The 13,640-nt window shown below is 39.8% G+C and overlaps 1 protein-coding gene across 2 annotated transcripts in view; it reads left to right on the forward strand.

Moving 5' to 3' along the window:
* Positions 1 to 229: 229 nt before the first annotated feature.
* TAB2 (TGF-beta activated kinase 1 (MAP3K7) binding protein 2) overlaps positions 230 to 13,640 on the forward strand; it is an 86,598-nt gene continuing 73,187 nt past the window's right edge. The window contains exon 1 of one of the 2 annotated variants that reach the window (XM_069598662.1): positions 230 to 756. The gene's annotated coding sequence lies outside the window, so the exon portion shown is untranslated. The remainder of the gene's footprint in view (positions 757 to 13,640) is intronic. The other variant, XM_069598661.1, reaches the window with a different exon arrangement.

The following is a 13,640-nucleotide window of genomic DNA, read 5'->3' on the forward strand; positions in this document are numbered from 1 at the left end:
TCGGCGCCCGTTCCCGCACAGCCCCGGCGGCCGCCCGCGCCTATCCGGGCGGCCAAGCAACCTTCTCGCTCCAGCCTTCGCAGGGCGGGCGTGGAGGCTGCGAGTGTCGGGGGAGGGGTACAGGGCGGAGAAAGAGCATCCCCTCGCCGCTGCTGCCGCCGCCGCCGGCCGCTCCCCCGCCACCCGACTGAGGGAAGGCCTCGTCACAGCCGCCGCCTCAGCAGCGGCCGCAGATCTCGCGGTGTTTGCCGGCGGCCGCGCCGCCATATTGTGTGACAGTATTTTGATTTGCACTGGGCTGGCGGAGCCGCGGCGAGAGCGAGCGAGAGCTGGGGGGGTGGGGGGAGGGCAGGCGAGCGCGAGGGGGGTGGGGGCCGAGGGAGGTAGGGAGGCCGAGCGAGCTGGAGCGGAGAAACGGGGAGCGGCGACGCCACCCAGCCATCGTTTTTGATCTGCAGCGGCCGCCGGCGGGGCGACCCAGCCCGACCCCCCTCCCCTCCCCCTCAGCCACGAGCGGCGGCGGCGGCGGCGGCGGCGGCCGGAGGGAGTTGGCGGCGGCGGCGGCCGATCGGAGGGGCTGAGTGGGGAGGGAGGGAGGGCTGAGGTGTCCCCCCTGCCGGGTGGAATCGGAGGCGGCGGCGGCGCTGGCGGCGGCTGTGGTGGAGGCGGCGGCGGCGACGGTGGAGACGGCTGCCCTAGTGGGAGAGGCGGCGGCGGCCGAGGAGGAGGAGGGGGAAGCGGCGGCGGCGGCGAAGGGTAAGCGGACAGCGCTGCCGGGCCTCGGCGGGACCCCCAGTCCCGGCTCTCCCCTCATTTCCCCGCACCAGCCCCCCCTCTTCATCTGGAAGGGACTCTGCCGACTCGCGAGGCCCTTGCGGGGCGTCCGCTTCTTCCTCTCACTCTTCCTCTCCTCCGCCTCCTTCCTTCCCCAGTGGCGAGGTAGAGAGGGAGGCCCCCCCAAGTCCTCCTGAGCGGCCGGGGGTGGGGAGCATCGGGCCGGGCCTGGGCTCCGGGGAGTAAGTGTGTAGGGGGAGGGGGAGATTCATTGGAGTCGGGCGCCGGGAGAGCCCCGGGTGGGGGAGGGTGCCAGGGGGGTGGGGAGGGCCCCTGCCTGCACGGGTGCCCCCCGGTCCGCCCCTTTGGCATGTGTGAGATGGGGGGTGGGGGAAGGAGAAAGCTTTTGGGGGAGAGTTGTGGCCCGAATCAAGATGACTTCGGGGCGAGGGGAAAGACCGAGGGAATCTGGTGGTGCTAGTGGAGGGGAGACCGTCGTTTCCCTTTCCAGTATTGGTTTTCTGCAGCCTTTTTTCAAGTGGGGAGCCAGCCCCTCTGGGAACTTGTGGCCCCTAGATTTCAGTGGATAGATAATTCTAGCTTTCTGTCCGATCAGTCTCAAACCCTAAGACTGTGGTTGTGGCAGGAGGCTGGAAGGGTCTGGGTATCGCCGAACAGGTGACAGGTGTATCTTTCTGTGGCTGATGCTGTGGGATGGCCCGGGCAGGGTAGTGTACCACAGTGTCAGAGACCGTGTGCGTTTGTATTTATGTGTTTGGCCATGTTTCATTCCATATATAGTATATTTGAGATGTTAGGTTTCCATTCTTCAAGTCGGCTTAATTGTTGTGGAGAAATTCTTCAAATGTTTCTGATAAGAGGGGTTTCCAGGAGGGTGGAGGGAATTTGCAGCTTCCCGGGGGTTTCTCAGGAGTCCGTGAATTTCGGGTCGCCAGTACGAGGCTGTTTTCAGTGCTCTATTTCATTGGAAAGTTCTTGAACACTAAGGTCGTATTTGAGGCAACAGTGAGGCAGTATAATTTTGCATCCATTTTGTCTGTTTTAGGTAGGTTTGTAAAAGTGTCAGACTTTAAGGTCAGGTTGATTCACATTTTTATGAAAGGAATCACTTTGTGCTTTTGCTCACTCTAAAGAGTATGTTGCTCATTATGCAATTTCGGATTTGGCCGGGAATTTTGGTGGGCATGGAACAGAATTTTGCTTTCAGTTTTTATACTACTACTGCTTACCACACTCCTCATACAGTGGCAGAGTATTGACACCTTTTAAAAAATATCTTTGAATTCCTTGTAACAGTGAAGTCGTGCTTGCTTTTAATCCCAGTTTGAAACTTTAGATTTTGAAACCATTACATTTTCTAATAAAGACAGACATGCTTTTCCTCTTGTGTGCTTTGGCTGAGCACTTAAATTAGAAACAATGGGAGGAATTGTTAGATAAATGAGTTACAAATTTTAAAAGGGTCACGTTTAAAAAGGATCTATAGCTTTTTTAAAAAAGTGTATGGAACGAATATATTGAATGATGGCACTATCAGCGTGTTAACAGGAAATAGAATAAAAATTCCAGTGATTCAGAACTTCTGTTGGTTTTTCCCCCCTTAAGTCTTATCAGTTTCTAATAGAGGGTGCTTAATATTGAAATCTTTAAAGGATCAACTGAAAGTTGAATGTGTTAATTGGATGACTTAGTCATCTACTGCATATACTGTTACTTCATTTTTCTTTTGGGCAAGTGGAATACCTTTTCTTGAGTTCAAAACCATTCTCAGGGAACCCTGATGAATGCATGCCTTTCCCTTCTCTTTAGTAAACTGTCACATGGTGCAGCCTGTGCTTTTGTAACTTGTTAAGTGTATAAACAGTCTCATCTGGTAGAAATTTTCTGAAAAATGTTTTAACTTAATCTGATCTGATTGAAATAACACCTATATTTGGTCCTCTCTTTACTGGAAAGAAGCACTTGCCTTCAGCTAATGATATTATTTAAACCTTGCATATAATTATTGCATCTAATGAAATCAGGAGGTTTTTAAACTACAAAGTAAGCATTACTCAGATCCCCAATTACATTATTACTGAGTATTGCTTATTTAGTATTAGTAACACATTACACTTGGGTAACTGTCTTAAAATGATTAGTCTTATGTCCTGACAGAAATAAAAATTTATTATACTTCTGTACATTTCTCTGTAAGGAAAATTCTTTTTCAAAATACTATTTAGGATAAAATCGACATATGTATCTATGAACATATGGCACTGTGCAAAATAGGTGTAATGTACACCATTTGCATGAAACTCTGTGGGTTTCTGTGCCCAAAAAGTCCCATGAGGAATGTGTGAATTTTCTGAAACAGCATTTTTTTTTAAATTGTATAAACTCAAGACTAAAATTTTATTTTTTAACAATTATCAACATACGTTAAAAGGCAATGTTTTACATTGTTGTAGATGTTTTTGGAAAAAAGTTCCTGATAATCTTTACAACATATAAAATTTGTGAATTAAACTATAATTCAAGAAAGCTTCAGTTCCTTTGTATCTCTACCTGGCCAGGCTCCTGTGGCCCAAAGGAGAACAATAGTAGCACTTTTCCATTATGTCACTAATGTCATCTTCATTTGATCCATCTAAGATTGGGACTCTGTAAAATAGAGGGATTATGAGGTAATAACAGAGGCAAATGTGAAAATGGGGCAAAATAGTAATGAGGAAGAAGGTAGGGGCTAAGATGCTAGTAGAGGATTAGATGGACAGTTGTAGGCAACTAGGAAAATGGAGATGTGAAGAGTGGTGGGTGCCAGCACAGGAAAGTGACCATGCTGGACTGCTGTAAGGAGATTTGGTCTGAATCTTTTGATAGACTCGCAGTCTGTATGTCATATTTTAAAAAATGAGTCAATAAAAATCGATGAAAGTCTGAATGAAATGCTTAACTTTAATGCTGGAATGCTAGTAGTAAGTAATTTTTAATCCTCTGTATTAAGATGATAAGGATTTGGTGACTGAAATCATATGAAATCTAAACATATGTATTCATATGTTCTTACTTCTTTGCCTCTGGCTCATATTTCCAGAATACTTATATACTATTTTAAGATTTCATTTTTTTATGGTGAATGACAGAATGTTGTTTACTCCCTAAGTCGTGTCCAATTCTTTTGTGACCCCATAGACTGTAGTCTGCCAGACCCCACTGTCCATGGAATTCTCCAGGCAAGAATACTGGAGTAGGTTCCCATTTCCTTCTCCAGGGGATCTTCCTGATACAGGGATTGAACCTGCATCTCCTGTATTGGCAGGCAGATTCTTTACCACTGAACCAAGGCCACTGACTTAATCAGAAAGCTAAAATCCCTGAGTAAGTACTCAGGGGTAGCCAGTACTGTGCTTTATGTTCCCTTTGTGATATGCTTAGTCACTTGGTCATGTCTGACTGTTTGCGACCCCATGGACTGTATAGCCCACCAGGCTCCTCTGTCCATGGGATTCTCCAAGCAAGAATAAGGGAATAGGTTGCCATGCCCTCCTGCAGGTGATTTTCCCAACCCAGGGGTCAAACCCAGGTCTCCTGCATTGTAGGCGAATTCTTTACCGTCTGAGCCACCAGGGAAGCACATGTTCCCTTTAGTTAACTACTAAACTTGCCTGTGATCTTGATAGAGTCAGAGATTAAGAATGGCTCTCTTTTTCTTAGTTTTTTTTAAGTATTCCATTCCTTAAAACACATCGTTTGGTATTAAGGAGTACTTAATACTAGCCTTCCAGCATTAAAGTTACTCATTTCATTTAGACTGATTTTTATTGACTCATTTTACAAAATATGCTTAATTTTTAATTTCTGAATCCTAAAGGAATGGGCTTCTATTAAAAAGCACAGTAAAATGTGTCAGCTGAGAAGTTAATGTTTTGGAAGGAGATAGACATCAGAATTGCCACAAATCAAAACTGTGAATATTAATTTCAACAAAGGATTTCTATGAAAATTGATTTAAATTTTGGCACTTTAAAAAGTGCTTTGTTTGAAATATAATTTATGTAGACCCCAATAGAGGATGTTTGCTAAATGAAACTTTGCTGAATGTGTCTTTTTTTGATTTTCCTTAACATTTTATTTTAACAAGAAATTTTATTGGACTTATAATCTGTTTCAGCTCAAAATTTGGTATCAAGGAAGTGGTAAATTTCTTTTGGCCTTTAATATCTTAACATTAACCTTTTTAGTATTTCCTACATAGTAAAAGAAAAGAGAAACTAATATTTCTTGAATACCTACTGGGTGTCAGGTTTTCTATTGTTTCACAAATATTAATTGAGCACTTAATATGTGCCAGGACTCTTCGAGATGTTGGAAATGACAACTGGATAACATAGACAGGATTTCTGTCCTCGTGTAGTTTACATTTTAGTAGTGGAAGACATAATAAATGAGGAAAATCAAGTGTGTCTGGGAAAGAAAAGTACTGTGGAGAAATGTAAGACAGAAAAGGGGGTTGGGGAACAGACATCGCCTATCTGCTCTTTTAAAAACTGCATAATGGATATTATATTTGATTTCAGAAACAAAAACTCCCATACATAAATTTTTTCTTTTAAGCCTATATTTCATAACTTGGGAACGACATTATGTTTATACTTCAGAGTTTTAATTAATAGCAGTTTGGTGTTGGTAGTGCTTCAGAAAGCTGCTTTTTGGCTCAATAGAAAACTTGGAGTCAGCTATACTGGTTTCAATCCTGATTTTGCTGCTTAATAGCTTTGTGATTTGAGATCAACTACAATTTCTCAGCCTCTTTGAGCTTATTTTCATCTCTGTAAAATGAGTGTATCTATAAGGTTGTTATGATAAATTATACAGTTTGTGTAAATTATCTAATTTATAGAAGGGGCTTGATAAATTGGAACTTTTTTGTCTGTTGCTTATCTGGAGTTCTGTTATAAAACAAACATAGTTGAAGTTGGTAACCCTTCCAAGAAGCTTTCACAGCGCTGTGGGGGAGATTGTTTGATACACATTGTATTTGAACAGGTACCACTCTTCTCTGGTAGAATGAGGTTAATTAAAACTCAACTGTAATTTGTAGTCAAACTTTCTGGGGAGTTTGTGCATATTGTCGAATCAGTATGCTGTAGGAGTAAACCTGGTCTTTATGCTGAAAACACATGGTGACTGATCTTATTAATAAGCTGGATATCAGCATTTTAAGAAGTAGATAAAAATATTGTATAGGGTCGGTGGAAACACTGTGAAACCTTTAGCACAGTCAAGTATTCAGTAAATGTTCACTTTTTCTTTAATTATTATGCCTTTATTGTGTGATGGGGGTAATCCAAAGTATTCACAAAGTATTAAGGAAAACTTTACAAAGAGAAAATAATGCTAATTGTGGATAAGTTTTTTGAAGAAAGAGAGGAATGGTCTGTCAGATTGCAGGTATTGTTTCTCATTTTTAGCCTGGGAAATCATGTCTCACTTTCCTTTCAGGCTTGACTTCACCATATCTTCAGTGCCTGGCCTGTGCTTTGGAGCTCAAGAAATACTTTGTGTTCAGTGCTGAAAGACTCTTAGTGATAGTGTTCCTTTGGTATCACAACTCTTTTTGGTAGTGAGCACCTTTTGATTTCGAAAAGTGCTTGCGCTGGACGTAAGCCTTTAAATCTCTTGTTTTAAGCACAGACTGAGGTATCACACAGAGTGTTCTGAATGCCATTTTTTTTTTTCAATTTAGCCAAAAGTTTGAAAAAGATCCTAGAGATTAGAAGGAAGAAATCATTTATTTTACAACTAGATTAGTAGTTGTGAACCTATTCATATGAAGTTATTGACATTAAAGTAAAAAAGTGAATAGCAATTTTTAAAGCAGAGGAGAAAAAATAATTCACACATAATTTTTCACTCTTATCTCTTGTCTGTCTCTTTAAGGCAATTTCAATGAAACTGTAGATTTATACTGTCATTATAAATTAAATGGCTCAGTCAATTTCTTACATTTCTATGATGTGGAGAATATTGGTGTTTTCATGGAAAAGGGAAAACATCCCACCCCACCCCACCCCACCCTTACCAGTAACCATTTTTCAGATGTTTAAATCTTAGCATCAGTCAGCTTTTTCCTGTTCTGTGGCAAGTTATTCTCTGCCTAATGAATACAGTAATAATTTTAGCTTTCCTAAAACTGAAGACTTCCCTAAGGTCTAAGATCTTTAGTCATTTATGTAAATTATTTCTTGGCTTAAAAAAAAGCCAAGATTTTTTTTGAAGATTTATAGAAACAAATTGCTTGATATTCAGATTTGTTTTAGAAATGAGCTAGGAATACCTGCAATTGAATATTTTTATACTCTTGTGGGATTTTGCTTGTTTGCTTGTTTTTAACTGTAACAAAACCTACCACTGGAAAGGGATACTACTACAGGCTGTCAGCTGGAGTGGCTTCAGAAAGAAAGTCTTGATTTATCCACAAACAGGTACAATGTAGATAAGGGCATTTTAAGAATTTGTAATATTTTAATTGCCTTATTAAAAAAATGGTATTCTTGTTTCATTTAAGAAAAAAAAGAACAAAGCAAAACACAGTCCTTGTACAAGCCAGAAGCCAAATGGAATAAAGTAGAGGTTGGAATGGTCCCACAGAGAGAAGAAGCAAGAGTAACAAAGTGTAGGATTTAAAAGATTTTGGTGGAAACATGAATGCTGATTGTTTTTAATAAAATGATTCAAAAGAATCCATCTGTTAAAGAAAATCTGTGACCCGTGCAACCAGCCCCTGCCCATGCTTGCCTCAATGTAAGTCAAAAGCAATATACCACATACTGAGGTATATTCTAGAGATTGGTGCTATTATCAAAAACTTCAGAGTTTCTGGGGGGTTGATTCTGATCATTTAACTTGTCTATTTGGCTAGTGCAGAAGACAAGATTCTGGGAGAATAACAGATGACAGTGTATTATTGAGGTGAAAAAAGGGCAAAAAAGCAAATTTTCACTTAAGTTAACTATACTTAAATAATGGGAAGCAGTTTTACACTTGTAATTTAGTTTTGTTAGGTTTTTCTCTCAGGATACCTGTTCAATTCATTTTTCTCAACAAGAAAAATAAAAGGGAAGTAACTTCTATGTTATTTAATTTACAGTAACTCTTTAGACCAAGGGTGAAATAAAACATCACCAGTATTTTTTTAATTCAATAATATTATTTTCTATGTCCATATTTCACATTCAGAAAAGATTTAGTGCTAAATTTCCTGATGTTTATTACTGGATTGACTGATTTTTTTGCTTTGATTTTTTTCTAAAAGTTTTTTATGTTAATTCCTCGAACTGGTGGTGGTTGTAGAATATTTTGCTCTACTAGTGAGTATTAATTGCTATTTGTATAAATAATATTTAACAGATTAGTAATATACTTGTATTACACAGTTATGCTTATACTAACATTTTCTTTTCATCAGCTTTTATTGGTGGTGAGTTATCACTAGAAAATAATTACAGAGAAGGTAGTAATATAGGCAAGAAAATCTACTTTTTAAAAGGAATTCAGAACAGAGTATGTGTTGCATTTTAATTCATTAAGTACATTGTGGTAAAATTGCTTGGGTTACTTTTTAAAAGAGTATTGATGACCAGATGAACATGAGCATCTACTTTTTGGGACACAAGCTGATGTATGTAGGGGTCACAGTTAAGTAGTTACTAGAATTAAAGAGAGAAAGTTCTCAAGATACCTTAAGGGATCACTGTCATCAAAAGTTGAACATCAGGCACTGTGTATTTGCATTGAGAGTAATTTGATGTTTACCTTGTGACAAGTGTAAACCTGCTGTTTGCTGCTTTATGATGATTTTCAAAGGAAATGGAAAAATAAACATGTGGAAATGAAGTTTAAAAAAAACTTCCCATTTCCACAAAGCCAGTTCTTTTTTACATATGAAAATGTATTGACACCTGTTGGTTGAGCTTGATTTTTCTTTTTCTTGAGATTTCTCTAGCTGAGGTGAGGTTGCCCTGAGTGAGACATCCTCCTCCTCTTCGTGGACACCAGCGTGAATTTATAGGATGATGGTTCGGAGTCCTTGCCGTAGCTTTGTGAATGAAATAAATCCATTATATTCTTTTGAGGAAGGAAACTGGTTCACAGGAAAATGGAACTGGTGATCTTAGCCTAACCAAGCTGAAGAATCAGTACTTCAACTTCTGTAGGGTAATACATGACCAAAAGAATAGAAACTCCTTAGAGTTTGTTTCATATGCCTTCTCTGATACACCTGTGCACAATAGCTGACTAACCCAAGAAGTCTTGCCTGATTCATCCTCTCACCACGAGTCAAGTCTGCTTTATTAGTCAACCTAATTCACCTATCCAGTAGTTTTGAATTAGTTTTGAGTCCTGCTTGTGTGCCAGGTACTTTGCTTGGTGATGAGACTGGAAAGATGAGTAAGATGTGTCCTTGCCCTCAAGGGACAGGTATACAAACTAGCAAATGCAGTGACCAGGTTCGATGTAAGACACTTTAGGGATCTACAGGAGGGAGTGTCCGACCCTGTGAGGGAAGGAAAGATATGAGAGGGAATTCTTCCTAGGAAAAGTGACGCAATCTGTGTGCCAGATAGGCAAGGAAGAGGAGACTTTGGGAGAAGCAAGGCCATTTCAGTCAGAACAACATGCGTAAAGGATGGAGGTAGGAGAGGACACGCCTGCTCAGTACAGTGTATTAAGTACCAGTGGTGGGTTAATCGGAAGTGAGGTAGAAAATGAGCAGAGCATGAAAATACTTGTGTACTCTATAAAGCAGATTTGACTTCATCCCATAAATGATGGAATGTTTAAATTAACATTCTAGAAAGATTTCTCTGGCTCTAGAGTAGAGAATATTTAGGAGCTGGGGGTGGGGTGGAAGAGGTAGCTTTATAACCGTTTATTTGAGAATTGATGAAGAGATGAGTTAAGGCTGTAATTAAGGAGAAGAGTGGGTGATGAATTTGAGAGTACTGAGTGTGAAGTAAGGTAAGAATCTCACACGCCCTGGCTTGAGTACCTGGGTGCAAAGTGTAATGCCTGCCAGTCATCAATACAAGAACATGCCAGGGGCACAGGTGAGGAAGATACTTGAGTTCTGTTCATGGTTTTGTGGTTCCTATAGAGAGAGAAAGAAGAAGACACCACTTTATGTGTGGTGGGGAGCGGTAACAACTGGGAAGTCTTCTCTGATTAGATGACATTTGAGCAGGTATCTGGGTGAAGTAATAAAGATAAAACTTTCTAAATAGAGAGGTGGGAGCATGCCTGCTGTGTTCTAAGAGCAAGAAGACCAGTGTGGTTGGAATTGAGAGTGGGAGAATTGTGGATGAGATCCTAGTGAGTATGTGCTTTTCGTGTAGTGCCTTTAGATTGCAGTGGGGATTTTAGTATTTAGGATGAGCTTAGAAGCCACTGAAGGGTTTTAAAACATGAGCTATTTGCCTTTTCCCCTCCTCTCACTTGTTAGAATATAATTTGAGAGTGGCTATGTGTGTGTAATTCTATATTATTTTCTTCTATGTAAATTCATATAACCCTCACAGTCAGGATACAGAACTAGATCTGTTCCGTCAGCACTAAGAAACTCCTCTGTACTACCCAGCCTTAACCACTGATCTATTCTCCATCACTGTAATTTTGTCACTTGGAGAGTGTTATAAAAGTGGAATCATACATTGTGTGATCTTTTGAGATTGGCTTTTTTCCCTCAGCATTAGACCCTTGAGATGCATCCTAGTTGTTTCTTGTATCAGTGGTTCGTTCCATTTTAATTCTAAGAAGTGTACCTTTGTGGCTGTGTGTTTTAGTCGCTCAGTCATGTCCGACCCTTTGAGACCCCATGGACTGTAGCCCGCCAGGCTCCTCTGTCCATGGTATTCTTCAGGCAAGAATACTGGAGTGGGTTGTCATTCCCTTCTCCAGGGAGGAAGTTGGAAGGGTACCCTTGTATGGTGTACCACAATTAGTTCAGTCGTTGACTGAAGGACTTTAGTGTTTCTAGTTTGGGGCTATAAACACAAAGCTGCTGTGAACAGTTTTGCAGGTAAAATATGTTTTCATCTCTCTAGGATAAGTCCCCTGGAGTACAGTTGCTGGGTTGTGTGATAAATATATATTTAACTCTATAAGAAACTGCCACTTTTCCAGAATGGCTGAATTTACCCTCCCACCATCAGTGTGTAAGAGATAAAATTTTTCTGCATCCTTGTCAGCATTTGATACTGTCAGGATATTTTTTATTTCAGCCATTCTAATAGATACGTAGTGATAGCTCATTGTAACATTAGTGTGTGTTTCCCTAATGGCAAATGGTGTTGAATGTGTTTGCGTGTGCTTGTTTGATGTCTGTATATCCTCTGTGAAGTGTCTGTTCAGGTCTTCTGTGTATGTTCTAATGTGATTGTTTTCTTGTTGAGTTTAATGAGTTATTTATATATTCTGGATAGAAACACTTTGTCAAATATGTGATTTGCAAATATTTTCTCCTGGTCTGTAGCTTACTTTTTCATCTTCTTAATAGAGGCTTTTGCAAAGAAAATAAGTATGAAGTCTAATTTATCTTTTTTCTTTTATGAATTGTTTTTGTGTTATCAAGTCTAATATCTCCCTAACTTTAGGTTCCAAAGATTTTCTCCTGTTTTCTTCTAAAAGTTTTCTGAAAAGCTTTACACCTTACATATGTAGATCTGTGACCCATTTTTACTTAATTTTCACATAAAGGTATAAAGTTTAGATTGAATTTCATTTTTTGTCTGTGAAATGATCAGCTGTTACAATACCACTTGTTGAAAAAAAATTACCCTTCCTCCATTGAATTAATTTTGCATCTTTGTCAAAAATCAGATAGATGGCTGTGCTATGACGGTCTACTTCTAGATTCTCTATTCTGATCTATTGATGTTTGTGTTTATCCCTGTACTAGTATCTCATTTTCTTGGTAACCGTAGCTGTATGGTAAGTCCTAAAACCAGGTAGTGAAATTTCCCTAATTCTTTTTCAGAATTGTTTTTAACTATTCTGTTTCCTTTCCATGTAAAATCTAGGATCTATTAAAAAAAATGCTGGAATTTTGGTAGGAATTTCATTAAACCCTTAGATCTATTTAGGGGAAATTGATATCTTTATTTTGTTAAAAATAAAATAAAATCTTTCAATCCATAACCCAGTTTATATCTCTCCTTATATTTAGATTGTCTGATTTCTTTGATCAGCATTTTATAGCTTCTAACAGACACACATTTTATATATGTTTTGCTAGATTTGTACCTAAGCACTTTTTTTTTTTTTGGACCAGTCATAAATGATATTGTGTTTTAAATTTTGGTTTCTAGTTTATTATAGTTTATAACAATGTGGTTGATTTCTGTGAGTAGATTCTGTATCCTGAGACTTTGCTAACCTAATAAATTCTAATAATTTTTTTGTGTGAGTTTTCTAATGTATCTGTGAATAGACAGTTACGTTTCTTCTTTTCCAGTGAATTTTATTCTCTTTTCTGACCTTACTGCTCTGATAAGTACTTTGAGTACTGTGTTTGGTAGGCATGGGGAGATTAGACAAGCTAGTCTTATTCCTGATCTCAAGGGAAGGCATTAAGTCTACCACCATTAAGTACACATTAGCTGTAGGTGTTTTGTAGGTGCCTGTCTTTTCCTCATTTGAGTTTTTATCATGACTGGGTATTGAAATTTTTCAAGTGGTTTTTCTATGTCAATTGATACGGTCATATGGTTTTTCTTGTTTAAACTGTTAACTGATGGTAACTTCCCTTTTTAAAGATTTACTGTGGCAGCTCTTTGCGAAATAAACTAAGGGCAGGGCAAAGATGTCAACAGGGAAGCCATATTGGAAATTACTGCAGTTATCTAAATGAGAGCTGATAGTGGCTTGGACCACAGTAACAACAGGAAACGGCATGAAGAGGGCAGATTTTGGATATGTTACAAACCCTGAGTGGCAGGCAGGATATGTTGATGAATTGGGTCTGAGGCATAAAAAAGCAGTCAAGGCCTACTCAGAGATTTTTGGCCCAAGCATTTGAAAGTGTGGAGTTGCTGTTGACTGAGTTGGGGAAGACAGTGAAGTAACAAGTTGGGCTGGACAATCAAGAGGGTTTTTGTTTGGACATGTTAACTTTGAAAGGCCTACTAGACATTTAACTGGACCTATCAAGTAGGTAATTTGAAATACAAAATGGAATTCAAGAAGGAAATTCAGGCTGGAAATAGAAATTAGAATCATCAGTTGAGCTGATGTATGAGAAATTACAGTGACATTTATTAAAAATTTTAACCTATAACCTTTTTACTATACTGTTATTTAAGGTTTATTAGCAAAAAAACGTGATTATCCCAGCACATGAAAAACTTTGTGAAAATTTGAATTGTTTTGTTTATTAACACTGTTGCCTTCAGTTCAGTTCAGCTCAGTCATGTCCGACTCTTTGCGACCCCATAAATCACAGCACGCCAGGCCTCCCTGTCCATCACCAACTCCCGGAGTTCACTGAGATGCCATCCAGCCATCTCATCCTCTGTCGTCCCCTTCTCCTCCTGCCCCCAATACCTCCCAGCATCAGAGTCTTTTCCAATGAGTCAACTCTTCGCATGAGGTGGCCAGAGTACTGGAGTTTCAGCTTTAGCATCATTCCTTCCAAAGAAATCCCAGGGTTGATCTCCTTCAGAATGGACTGGTTGGATCTCCTTGCAGTCCAAGGGACTCTCAAGAGTCTTTTCCAACACTACAGTTCAAAAGCATCAATTCTTCGGCGCTCAGCTTTCTTCACAGTCCAACTCTCACATCCATACATGACCACTGGAAAAACC

The sequence above is a fragment of the Ovis canadensis genome, chromosome 8 (assembly GCF_042477335.2).
Source record: "Ovis canadensis isolate MfBH-ARS-UI-01 breed Bighorn chromosome 8, ARS-UI_OviCan_v2, whole genome shotgun sequence".
Classification (NCBI taxonomy): domain Eukaryota; kingdom Metazoa; phylum Chordata; class Mammalia; order Artiodactyla; family Bovidae; genus Ovis; species Ovis canadensis.